A 14,168-nucleotide genomic window follows, 5' to 3' on the forward strand; every position below is an offset into this window, starting at 1 on the left:
CTTTTTATTTTTTATTTTTTCCTTATTCTTTAGATATGTCTTGTTTTGTGCTAACTGGTTTTGAAGTGTATGCAGGAATGAGTGTGTTTTGCAGAGACTGTGCCTAGAAAATTTTTGCTAAGTATGAAAAATATGCGAACCCCACAAATTTGAGTGCTATAGCAGAGTGGACTCTGCGTCCGCACAAACCTTGTGCGGACCGCACAACTGGAAAGTCAAAAGTGCACACTCTTTGAAGTTTGTCTGTAAAAAAAAAAAGGCCATTCTACCGCCGTACAAGGAATTGTGCGTGGCATCACAATCGACGGCCGCACTCACTATTATGCGGACCACAGATCTTCAAGAGGAAACTGTTCAGAGTGCGGACCGCACATGAAATTGTGCGGCCGCACTCGTCTGTTGAAACTTAAGCCATGGACATGAGTATAAATATTGCTCTTCGTCATTCAGTTAAAACTTTATGCACTCTGAAAACTTCACACAAAGACAAGCACAGTACTTGCATCTGAATCAAGCTTCTAACACTCATTTCATCATCTTAATCTCTTCCCTACATCACTACATTACTGGTATGTTCAATCCATCCTTAGATTTTTCAATTTTCTTAAATTTTGTTCTTAATTAGTTTAGTTCTTTTTAGACCTAATGTTAAAATTCATCATCATGTGAGTTGAAATGTGTTGGGTAACTTCATACTTGCTAATTTGGGGATGGGTAAACTAGTTACCATGTTTAACTAGCGTTACCTTGTCAAAATATGCTGAGAAGTTAGAACCTTAAAGTTACTACCGAATTAATTTGAATTGTCTAGCCGCACATGAAATTGTGCGGTCTGCAGATCCTTCGTTTAGGGAAATATGATGTGAATTGATTATGCGGACCGCACTCCGAATTGTGTGATCCGCAGAAATTGGACTACAGTCGCAGAAAATTGTGTGCGGCCGCAGATCGACCAATTCTCTGATATTAGAGAGTTGCATGTTTTAAGATGGAATTGTGCGGCCGCACTCAAAATTGTGCGGTCCACACTTCAATTGTGCGATTGCACAAGAAATTGTGCGGATCGCAGAATTAGGGCTGCGGTCCGCACTTTCCCATGTGCGATCGCACTCACTATTGTACAGACCGCACTTCTTTACCTGCATCTGGTTTTTCTTGGTTTGTTCTGCAATTGTCTAATGATATAAGTATTGAACTTAACTGAACCCTGTTTCTATGACTTGCAGACAATGGTGAGACTCGTGGTAGAGGTGATACATCCAAAGGGAGAGGTGAACCCTCCCGAGGCCGAGGCAGAGGCAACATGCCACTAGCAGTGCAAAGAGAAATAACAAAGAAAGCTACAGTCGGGAGAGCCCCGAAGCCTGCTGAGTCCAGCTCATATGTCCCATCTAGGGAAGCCTCAGAGGGCAATTCTGTGCAAGAGAAGCCCGATGCACAATCAACAAAAATAGTTTCCGGGTAGACTACAACTCAGAGATGAGCCTTCCTCCTTATCTAGCACTTCTGAGGGTTCAGAAGAGGATATCCAAGGTTCAGAGCCTTCTTCCTCACATGCCCCTGCAACACCTATCCCAGTTAGCGATGGCGATGATATGCCTGATGACGACCGAGGGGGCGATACCCGAGTTGTCGACCTAGAGAGGTCGAAGAAGAAGGAGGTTTGGGAGGACAGATTCGTGAGCCTGAATGCTTTCAATAGGTTCCGAGAATGGTGGACTCAAAGATCGCTCACTCTTGAGTGTAAATTTGATTTGAAGGATTTGGATAGATAAAACCCGAAAGTGGCAAGACAGTTCTGGGAGAGAAAAGGGTGGACATGGTTCACTCAAAGTGTGGTGGACGCAAAGGAGCTCTTAGTCCGAGAATTCTATGCCAATGTGGCGCATGTCAGAAAGGGGACTAAGGTGACAAAGGTGAGGAATTTGAAAGTTAGATTTGATCAGACATCACTGAACACTTACTTGGGGCTCGAGGATGTGGAGCCGGTACAATATCTGGAGAAGTTTCGATTGGGTGATACAGCTCGCCCTTGGCTAGCCGAGATTTTAGCAGCTCCAGGACCACCACCACCATGGATCACAGCAGGGGTTACCATTCAGCGGAACACCCTCAAGTTTGAAGCCAAGGGTTGGCAAACATTTGTATGCAGTCGGATAGACCCAAGTAGAAATGAAAACATTCTTCCAATCCCTCGGGCTGTCTTAGTTGCTTCCATCATGGCCGGGTACCCAATCAATGTGGGTGCCATCATGTCGGCCAATATGTCTCTGATCGGCAAGCAGGGTGAGAGTTCCTACCTGTATCTAACGCCATCATAGAATATCTTACGGATGCGGGACTTGAGTCAAGGAATTTTGATACAAAGGTTTGGGCAAAGCAGCCCTTCACATGGTACTCTTTGAAGGACTCGAGGAACCCGAAGAACAAGGGTCAGCCATCTACTACCGTGGGCCAGTCTGATGAGCCTTCGGTGGTAGCTACAGCTTCAGCAGCCATACCTTCAGCTGACATGCCTACCACTTCAGTCGGGTCTTCTAGCAGTACGACTGCATACCTCCACCTCCATCTTCAGGGCCACCATCAGGTTCAGTGCCTTCATCTTCTACTTATCCACTTACAGTGCTGACTCCCAGACTCCGGCAATTATCAACAACTGGATGCAGATAGCTACTGCAAAGATTGCTGACTTATCCAGTGCTATTGCAGCACAGTCTTCTACCGAGCACCCCAGATTTCTCTAACAGTGGAGGATACTTTGGAGAAGATTCTGGAGAACCAGAAGACTATTATGGATACCCTGGTGGTGCATGGGACAACAATTGAGGAGCTTGGGAAGCAGGTGAAGAAAATGAGTAAATCCCGGGCTTCAAAGAAGTTATTTGATAGACTGAGACGAGAGGTGACCAAGATAGCAGCAGTTGGGAATCTTCCACTTGATTTGCTGATGGAGTCAGTTCCAGACCAGTGGACCTAGCGGCACCAACGGACCCAGCAGCATCAGAGGCACCAGCTGGCCAATCTGAGGAGCCAAACCTCGCTACCCACACTGCTGAGGCGGTGTTACAGATGTTCAGCAACCCAGCTACTCCCCAAGCAGAGGACGATGAGATACAGTTAGAGAAGCCTGAGGGTGGTGATACTGCTATGGACACTGAGCCACATAGGGAGTCCTCTCTACTCTTTCGCTTCCCTCTTTTTATTTTGTTAAGCATTGGGGACAATGCTTACTTCTATTCAAGGGGTGGAGTTTATTTGATTTGACATTTTATTTTGGCTTGTAAAAAACTGATAACATTTTTCTTTATCTTTTCATTTATGTACATATTCTTCTCTCTTTATTGATGTATATATTCTCTCTTTCTCACTCATCTTGTATATTCATTTCATTTATGATTTCAGTAGTTAATTCTATAGCTTCTTTATTTTATTTTCTTAATAGTCAAATGTTTAGTCTAATAACTTCTTATTTATATTAATAGCTTCTTTTTCATTTAGTAGTTTCTTTTCAGGTTTAAGTGATGAATAAGCCTTTGGTTTTCTTAGTGCCACGGTTCTTTCCAAAGGTGGTTTTTGTGTGAACCGGGTGACTCTTCCCAACGATGGATGGCGTGACAACCTTCTTAAGGGATTGAGTCCGTTTTTGATGTTTTAGTTAGAATAGTAGTCATAATGAATAAAAGGACATGATTGAGTTGAACTAGAAGAGTCGAGCATGCTTTACTTGGTACCAACACACTTAACTACGGGCTTATGATTAAAAGCAAGTTCTGTGAAAGAAATAACTCTAGTTAGTGACCTTTTGACTCTTGTGTTGACTTAGCAATCATCGAGTGGTTTAGTTGAACCATTAGTGATTTTTAATCTTGAATATGGTTGTTGTGGGCCCTCGACTCTATCCTCTTTAATAATCTAGCTGTGTGAGAAGTGAGATTATTGTTGCAAGTCCAAGTACCCGTGCGAATGGTCTAGAACTTGCCCCGAATGTGTTTCTAGGCGAAATTCTAAGTTTTGCTTGGCTTGAGAAGTGACTGTAGGCTCTCCTTGACACGCTTGAAATTTTCCATGTCCCACCAATGTTGCTATCCCTAGTCAACCCATTTGAGCCTAAGACCTTTCTCATTTGATAACCACGTTACAAGCCTTTACCCGTTTTGTAGTGACCCACTCTTGGCACCCGAGATTTCCTTAACACTCTTGAGAAATGATTGGCAAAAACATAATTTTGGGGGAGAGACGAGGAGTTTGAAAGTGGTATCAAGGCACAAAAGGAGAAAAGAAATGACGAAAAAGAAAGAAAGAACAAAAAAAATGCAAAAAGAAAGTGAATACGTTGAAAAGTTGAAGGGATTCAATGCAAAGCATGGAGAAAACAAAGAAGGAGAAAATGAATATCATAACCAAGAAAGAGTGATGTTAAGTCTCTCTAGTTCCCCTAAGGAAAAAGAAAATGACTCAAAGAGTCGGCAAAACATGAGCCAAGAAATAGAAGAGAAAATGGAGTGCTTAAGGAAAGATGAACCCGTTCTATTCCAACATTTCCTACCTTAGTCCAAAAGCCTTCATTACATTACGAAAAATCCCTACGTTATTCAAGCCGAGTGAACTTGCATTAGTGGTGATTTACATGAGGGGCAAGCATATGGTACCTAGAGTCGTACTTGTGACATTCTTTTGAGAGAGATGAGCGAACTTTTCAGAAATCCTTGAATTGAGTGCTACATTCTTAAGTGAGATATGCTAACAGAGAGTAGAGGAGGAGGAGTTTGGGATCCACAATGACCTACATGAAAGAGCGAGCTTTCTTGATGAATAAAGTCAGCTCTTGATGCTTAAGTGTCACATTAGAACTAGTGGTGCTTAAAACTTCAAATCATTGTCTTGTTGATAATTCATAAGTGTCGTGGGTAGTTATTGGTCCCAATTGATGTGTGTTTGATACACCTTAGAATAGTTAGAATCAATGTTTTAAAAGGCGGGGGCGTGAGGCGAGGCGTTTTAACTCTGACGAGGCGAGGCGTAAGCCCTGAGACATGGGGCGTAAGTCCCACGGATCTTCAAAATTTTTACNAGCCCTGAGACATGGGGCGTAAGTCCCACGGATCTTTGAATTTTACTAATTTCAAGAATTTTAAGATAGTATAAAGTAAAAAATAATTATAAAAATTACATTAAAATCACAAAATTATAACAAATAATCTATTTTAAATATAATAAATTTTAATTCAACTGTGAATAATATGAAAAGTATGACATATATCATAATATGCAAATTAGTTGCATCAATAGTAATGTATTCGATACAAAATCTTATATGTATCTCTTAAGGAGTAATGAATCTTGAAAGAATTTCGATATTATAATTTGATATTTTTCTTAAAATACTCCTTTTATTTAATATGCTTTCTATTTGAAAGAGAATTTACATAAAAACATAATTCACAATTTAAATATGATTCCCTAGCATCATTCATTTTTAAATTTCAACAAGTTAATAAAGTGACACATAATTCACCATACAATACCATGATAACTAATTATTTGTAAATAGTTACTAGCTAATACTGAGCTATTAAACTAATAAGTATTATATCTCGTAAACGTGAAATAATATGTAAAAAAATAATTATAAAAAAATTATGGACTATTATATAGTAAAGACATAACAAAATAATAAATAAATACTTTTTAAATGAAAGATTTATTTAAAATTACCTATCATAACATTCTTAGTGGATAACGTGCAATAATTTTTATTTTAATGATGACATAAAATACTCTCAATTTAATAATTTATAATTAAGAAAAAAGTAATTTTGAATAGTCAACAATTTATTAAGAAAATTTAAGGATTTACAAGGTTAGTTACATAAAATTGCATAAAGTTCTATTAGGCGAGCCCAGTAAGCTGGGCGTTGGGCGTGTCCGGAGCGTAAGCCCCGATGGCCGAGGCGTAAGTCTCACGGAACTAAGTCCCACACATAAGCCCAGGGGCGTTTTACGAGTGCTCCGCCCAGGGGCGAGCCCAGGGCGAATTCCAATTCTACCTTTTAAAACAGTGGTTAGAATAACTTTTAACTTGTGGAGGTGGGAATTACTTTAATTGCTTGAGGACAAGCAAAAGCTTAAGTTTGGGGGAGTTGATAAGTGAAAATTTTGACTACTTATTAGCGCCTTTTAGCTTTGGTTTTAGTCCAAAAGTGCTTAATTGTATTCCCAAAAACTGATGAAATGTGCTTTAATACAGGAGTATTAGAAAATGAGCCACAAAGATGAAATCCAACTCAAAAAGGAGTAATGTGAACTCAAGGACAAAAAGCAGGCAAAAGGGCTAATGTGCTGACCGTAGAATTCCTTCTGCGGCCGCAGAATGCAAAGGAAATCCAACAGAGCCCAAGAGAAATGTGCAGACCGCACAATTATTGTGCGGCCACAGAAGCTATGCTAGAGCTCAAGTTCAGAGAAGTCCTAGTTCAAGCCTCAAGGATATGCAGACCGCACAATTAATGTGCGGCCGCAGAATTTAGCCACGCGACCGCAACAGAGTTGTGTGGTCCGCAGAAAGGGCCTGTGCGGCCACACCAGAAAATGTACGGACCGCAGAACACTCCAGATGCGGCTGCATCCCAGAATTATGCGGTCGGAGACCAAGCTCCTGTCAAGACTGAACAAGAAGTGCGGGCCGCACCTCCGAAAGGGCAATTTTGTCCGAAATTTCCAGTTGTGTATAAATAGACTTCTTTCACAAAATTAGGTCAAGTTTTGAATATCTGAACATCTGTAGCCATTTTTCTTTATTGCTTTAGGCAACTTTAGCTTACTTTAGTGATTAAACATTAGATTTTGTCTTCTAATCTTTGAATATGAGTTTTATTATCATTTCTTCTTCTGTTTCTTCTATTCCAAGCATGAGTAGCTAAATTGTCACAACCCAGATTTCCGACCCCCGGGAGTCGTGATGGCGCCTACTAGTGAAAGCTAGGCAAGCCAACCAACTGAATTATTTGTCTTGTTTCTATTTTTTAAAATCCGTTAACAGTTATAAACCAACAGTTAATAATCAACAAAATTTAACAAGCGGAAGACTTAATTTCAAGTTTAATAATACTGCTAATACCATTCCATAACTACACTACCCAAGATTGGTGTCACAACTTCACAAACTGTCTAAGATTACTACAAATAAAGGTTTGAAAGAAATAACACAACACTGTCTCAGGAAATATAAGAAAGAAACAGGAATAATAGCTAGAAGGAGACGCCAAGGCCTGCGGACGCCTATAGGACTACCTCGGGTCGCTTGATGGACCAGAAGCAGCAACCTCACTGCGGTACGAAATCTACAACACTGGGATCTGGACAAAAGAGTGCAGAGTATAGAATCAGCACAACCGACTCCATGTGCTGGTAAATGTCTAGCCTAACCTCGGCGAAGTAGTGACGAGGCTAGGACCAGACTACCAAAATAAACCAGTGCATTTAAATCATATACAACGGAACAACACAAGCAGAAATGTACAACTAAGGATGGGAGGGGGAAACATGCTGCGGGGACATCGCATAATAACAAAAGAACAACAATTAAATATAAAGATCACCACAGTTCAATTGAAGATAGGAAGGGGGATCATGCTGCGGGGTACAACAAGTATCAACAGAAATCCAACAATTAAGTGTAGAGAAACCATAACTCAGTTATCAATAAAAATTAGGAAATCAAGACAAGTGCACGGCATCACCCTTCATGCTTTAACACTCTCTCACCAAAATAATGCATGGCATCACCCTTCGTGCTTTAACACTCTCTCACCAAAACAATGCACGACATCACCCTTCGTGCTTTACACTCTTCCTCACCCAAGCAGCAATCACAAAGCAATTTGGGCAAGGGAATCAATAACATCATAATAAAATCAAGTAACAACAGGAAATCAGTAAGTAAGCGTAAAGAACACCATAACTCAATTACTAGTAAAATCAGGAAAATCAAGGACAGGTGCACGGCATCACCCTTCGTGCTTGTACTCTCGTCCTCACCATGAAAATCAGTATAATTGGCATGGCATCACCCTTCGTGCTTTTACCTCACATAATCACTCATATAAAGGCATGGAACTGTACATCGTGCGGCACAGCATCACCCTTCGTGCTTTACACTCTTTCTTCACAGAAACAATGCATGACATCACCCTTCGTGCTTTAACTCTCTTTCCTCACCCAAACAAAAATCACAAACAATAGGGCAAGGGAAAATAATGAAATTACAATAACAATCCCGACAAGGGAACAATAATTCAACAACAAGTCCCGGCAAGGGACAACATCAAAGCAACAACTAAATCCCGGCAAGGGAAATAACAATTAGAGCAATAATAGCCCGGCAAGGGGGCAACATAATGATCTCTTCTGTTTCTCACTTTTACTTCACAACTCACTTCACAACTCGAGCCAACGCTCCTCAATGTTCATAGGTCACAATTCCTTCCACAAACTTTACACAACAAATAGAAACCATCACCAAGGCATGAAAGATACAACGAAGTCATGATAATCACAATATAAAGACTCACGGTCATACTAGACACCAATTTATAGATACTCGTCACCATGCCTATACATCGTACTCAACATTTACCACATAGCAAATAGGACTCGACTCCTAATCCCTCAAGCTAAGGTTAGACCAAACACTTACCTCGATGCCACGAACACAATTCACGTCTCAATTATCGCTTTACCCCTCTATTCCACCACCAATTCACTCGTATCTAGTCACAAGTTACTTAATTACATCAATAAACGCTAAATGAATCAATTTCAATGCATGAAAATGAATTTTCCAAAGCTTTACCCAAAAAGTCAAAAATCGCCCCCGGGCCCACATGGTCAAAACCCGAGGTTCGAACCAAAACCCGATAACCCATTCCCCCACGAACTCAAATATATAATTTGTTTTGAAATCGAACCTCAAATCGAGGTCCAAATCCCCAATTTTTGAAAAACCTAGGTTCTACCCAAAACACCCAATTTCCCCATGAAAATCATTGATTTGAAGTTGAAATCATGTTAAAAGAAGTTAAGGATTGAAGGAAATTAGTTAAAAACGACTTACAATTGATTTGGAGGAGAAGAAACCTTTGAAAAATCGCCTTAGTGTGTTTATGTTTTGAGAGAATATGAAAATGGGTTAAAAATTCGTCTAAGTATAAAAGTTGCAGGTCTCAGATGTGAGAATTGTGAATAGGGGTTCGCAATTGCGAACCCCGACCTCTGCTATTATGGGAACTGCGAAGGAGGGATCGCATTTGCGAAGTCGTATTTGCGACTGGAACTTCGCATTTGCGAAGAAAGCTGCCCAGGCCACCTCTCGCATTTGCAATACATGGCTCGCGTTTGCGAGCTCGCATTTGCGAGACAGACTTCACAAATGCGATGCCTGCAGGTCTGAAACATACCAGCATTTCCTAAGTTAAAATTTTCACTCCATGGCCTATCCAAAACTCGCCCGAGCCCTTGGTGCTCCAAACCAAATATACACACAACCTCGAAAACATCCTACGGACTTATTCGTGCAATCAAATCACCAAAATAACATCATGAACATCGAATTAAACCTCAAGATCAATGAAATTTCTCAAAACCTCTTAAACATCAAAATTTGCATTTAAGGTCCGAATCACGTCAAATGGATTCCGTTTCTTACCAAACTTTACCGACAACACATATAAATCATATTGAACATGTACCAGGCTCCAGAACCATAATACGGGCCCGATACCTCAGGTTTCACATAACATTTCACTTTCAAAAACCTTTATATTTTTTAGAAAATAATTTCTTTCAAAGATTTATTTCTCGGGCTTGGGACCTCGGAATTCGATTCTGGGCATACGTCCAAGTCCCATATTTTCCTACGGACCCTTCGGGACCGTCAAATCACGGGTCCGCGTCCGTTTACCCAAAACGTTGACCGAAGTCAAATTAATTCATTTTATAGCCAAAATTTATCATTTTTCACAGATTTTCACATATAGGCTTTTCGGCTACACGCCCGGACTGCGCACATAAATCGAGGTGATGCTAAAAGAGGTTTCTAAGGCCTTGAAATGCAGAATTCATTTTAAAAACAAGTGATGACCCAACCGTTCGTCCTCGAACGGACAGAAGAAGAAAGTACCTGAGTCGGGGAAAATATGGGGATAACGGCTCCGCATATCGGACTCGGACTCCCAGGTCGATGCCTCAGCAGGCTGACCTCTCCACTGAACACGAACAGAAGGAAAACTCTTCGAGCTCAACTGACGAACCTGCCGATCTAGAATAGCTACCGGCTCCTCCTCATAAGACAAGTTCTTGTCCAACTGGACAGTGCTGAAATCTAACACGTGGGACGGATCGCCGTGATACTTCCGAAGCATGGACACATGAAACACTGGATGCACGGCTGATAAGCTCGGCGGCAACGCAAGTCTATAAGACACCTCTCCCACTCGATCAAGAATCTCAAACGGGCCAATGAACCTAGGGCTAAGCTTGCCCTTCTTCCCAAATCTCATCACGCCCTTCATAGGCGACACTCGAAGCAATACCCGCTCACCGACCATGAATGCCAAATCACGAACCTTGCGGTCGTCATAGCTCTTTTGCCTGGACTGAGCTGTACGAAGCCTATCCTGAATAATCCTGACCTTGTCCAAGGTATCCTGAACCAGATCTGTACCCAACAACCGAGCCTCTCCCGGCTCAAACCATCCAATCGGCGACCGACACCGCCTACCATATAGAGCCTCATAAGGAGCCATCTGGATACTCGACTGGTAGATGTTGTTGTTGGAAAACTCTGCTAAAGGCAAAAACTGATCCCACGAGCCTCCAAAGTCAATGACACAAGCTCGGAGCATATCCTCCAAAATCTGATTAGTCCGCTCGGACTGCCCATCCGTTGAGGATGAAACGCTGTGCTCAACTCAACCCGTGTGCCCAACTCTCGCTGAACTGCTCTCCAAAAATGTGAGGTAAACTGCGTACCTCGATCCGAAATGATAGACACGGGCACACCATGAAGGCGAACAATCTCCCGGATATAGATCTCAGCTAACCTCTCAGAAGAATATGAGACTGCCACAGGAATGAAATGCGCTGACTTGGTCAGCCTATCAACAATAACCCACACTGCATCGAACTTCCTCTAAGTCCGTGGGAGTCCAACAACAAAGTCCATAGTGATACGTCCCACTTCCACTCAGGAATCTCAATCTTCTGAAATGAACCACCGGGCCTCTGATGCTCGTACTTAACCTGCTGACAATTCAAACACCGAGCCACATATGCAACGATATCCTTCTTCATTCTCCGCCACCAATAATGCTGCCGCAAATCCTGATACATCTTCGCGGCACCCGGATGAATAGAGTACCGGGAACTATGGGCCTCCTCTAAAATCAACTCTCGAAGCCCATCCACATTAGGCATACAAACTCGACCCTGCAAAATCTCAAAACTCCATCATCACCTAAGGTAACCTGCTTGGCACCTCCGTGCTGCACCGTGTCTCTAAGGACACACAAATGAGGATCATCATACTACCGATCTCGGATATGCTCCAATAATGACGAACGAGCGACTTGGTCAGCCTATCAACAATGACCCACACTGCATTGAACTTCTTCTGAGTCCGTGGAAGTCCGGTAACGAAGTCCATAGTGATATGCTCCCACTTCCACTCGGGAAGCTCAATCCTCTGAAATGAACCATCGGGCCTCTGATGCTCGTATTTAACCTGCTGACAGTTCAAACACCGAGCCACATATGCAACGATATCCTTCTTCATTCTTCTCCACCAGTAATGCTGCCACAAATCCTGATACATCTTAGCGGCGCCAGGATGAATAGAGTACCGGGAGCTATAGGCCTCCTCTAAAATCAACTCTCGAAGACTATCCACATTAGGCACACAAACTCGACCCTGCAATCTCAATACTCCATCATCACCTAAGGTAACCTGCTTGGCACCTCCGTGTTGCACCGTGTCTCTAAGGACATACAAATGGGGATCATCATACTGCCGATCTCGAATACGCTCCAATAACGAAGAAAGAGCGACTGTGCAAGCTAACACACGGCTGGGCTCAGAAACATCCAACCTCACGAACTGATTGGCCAAAGCCTGAACATCCAAAGCAAGCGGTCTCTCACCAATCGGAATATAAGCTAGACTGCCCATACTGGCTGACTTCCTACTCAGGGCATCGGCCACCACATTGGCCCTTCCCGGATGATACAAGATGGTGATATCATAGTCTTTCAACAGTTCCAACCACCTTCTCTGCCTCAAATTCAACTCCTTCTGCTTGAACAAATACTGCAGACTCTTGTGATCCGTGAACACCTCACATGCAACGCCGTACAGATAATGCCTCCAGATCTTCAACGCGTGAACAATGGCTGTCAACTCCAAATCATGAACCGGATAGTTCTTCTCATGAATCTTTAATTGCCGTGAAGCATAGGCAATGACCTTGCCATCCTGCATCAATACCGCACCAAGCCCAATACGAGATGCATCATAATAAACTGTATATGGCCCTGAACCTGTGGGCAAAACCAACACTGGTGCCGTATTCAAAGTTGTCCTGAGCTTCTGAAAGCTCGCCTCACACTCGTCCGACCATCTGAACTGGGCACCCTTCTGGGTCAACCTGGTCATCGGGGTTGTGATAGATGAAAACCCCTCTACAAACCGACGATAGTAGCCTGCCAAACCCAAGAAACTCCGAATCTCTGTAGCTGATGCTGGTCTAGGCCAGTTCTTGACTGCCTCAATCTTCTTCGGATCAACCTGAATAACCTCAGCTGATACAACATGACCCAGGAATGCCATTGAACTCAAACAGAACTCACACTTCGAAAACTTAGCATACAACTAACTATCCATCAAGTTCTGAAGAACCACTCTAAGATGTTGCTCGTGCTCCTCCTGACTGCGGGAGAAGATCAAAATATCATCAATGAAGACTATCACGAACGAATCCAAATAAGTCTTGAACACTCGGTTCATCAAATCCATAAAAGTTGTTGGGGCATTTGTCAACCCGAATGACATCACCAAGAACTCATAATGCCCGTACCGAGTGCGGAAAGCTGTCTTAGGGACATCAGATGCCCTAATCCTCAACTGATGGTAGCCAGATCTCAAGTCAATCTTCGAAAATACCTTGTCACCTTGAAGCTGATCAAACAAATCATCAATCCTCGGCAATGGATACTTATTCTTGATTGTAACCTTGTTCAACTGCCGATAATCAATACGCATTCTCATCGATCCGTCCTTCTTCTTAACAAACAACACCGGCGCACCCTAAGGAGAAACACTCGGTCTAATAAAACCCTTCTCAAGCAAGTCTTGCAACTGCTCCTTCAACTCTTTCAACTCGGGCGGGGCCATACGATACGACGGGATAGAAATGGGCTGAGTGCCTAGAGCCAAATCAATGCAAAAGTCAATATCCTTGTCGGGTAGCATACCCGGCAGGTCTGAAGGGAATACCTTAGAAAACTCACAAACAACGGGCACAGACTCAATAGAAGGAACCTCAGCACTAGAATCACGAACATAGGCCAAATAAGCCAAACACCCCTTCTCGACCATACGCCGAGCCTTCATATAGGAGATAACACTACGGGTAGAATAACCAGGAGTCCCTCTCCACTCCAAACGAGTTAACCCGGTAAGGCTAAGGTCACAGTCTTGGCATGATAGTACAAGATCGCGTGGTAAGGTGATAACCAGTCCATCCCCAATATAACATTGAAATCAACTATGTCCAGAAGAAGCAAATCTACACGAGTCTCAAGACCTCCAATCACAACTATACATGAACGATGGACTCGATCTACCACAATAGAATCACCCACCGGGGTAGACACATAAATAGGAGCACTCAAAGAATCACTAGGCATGACCAGATACAGTGCAAAATAAGATGACACATAGGAGTATGTAGATCCTAGATCAAATAACACTGAAGTATCTCTATCACAAACCAGAATCGTACCTGTGATAACTGCATCGAAAGCCTCAGCCTCGGGCCCGGCTGGAAGAGCATAACATCGGGGCTGGGCCCCACCACCCTGAACTATATCTCTGGGACGGCCTGCTGCTGGCTGGC

The sequence above is a fragment of the Nicotiana attenuata genome, chromosome 2 (genome assembly GCF_001879085.1).
Source record: "Nicotiana attenuata strain UT chromosome 2, NIATTr2, whole genome shotgun sequence".
Taxonomy (NCBI): Eukaryota; Viridiplantae; Streptophyta; class Magnoliopsida; order Solanales; family Solanaceae; genus Nicotiana; species Nicotiana attenuata.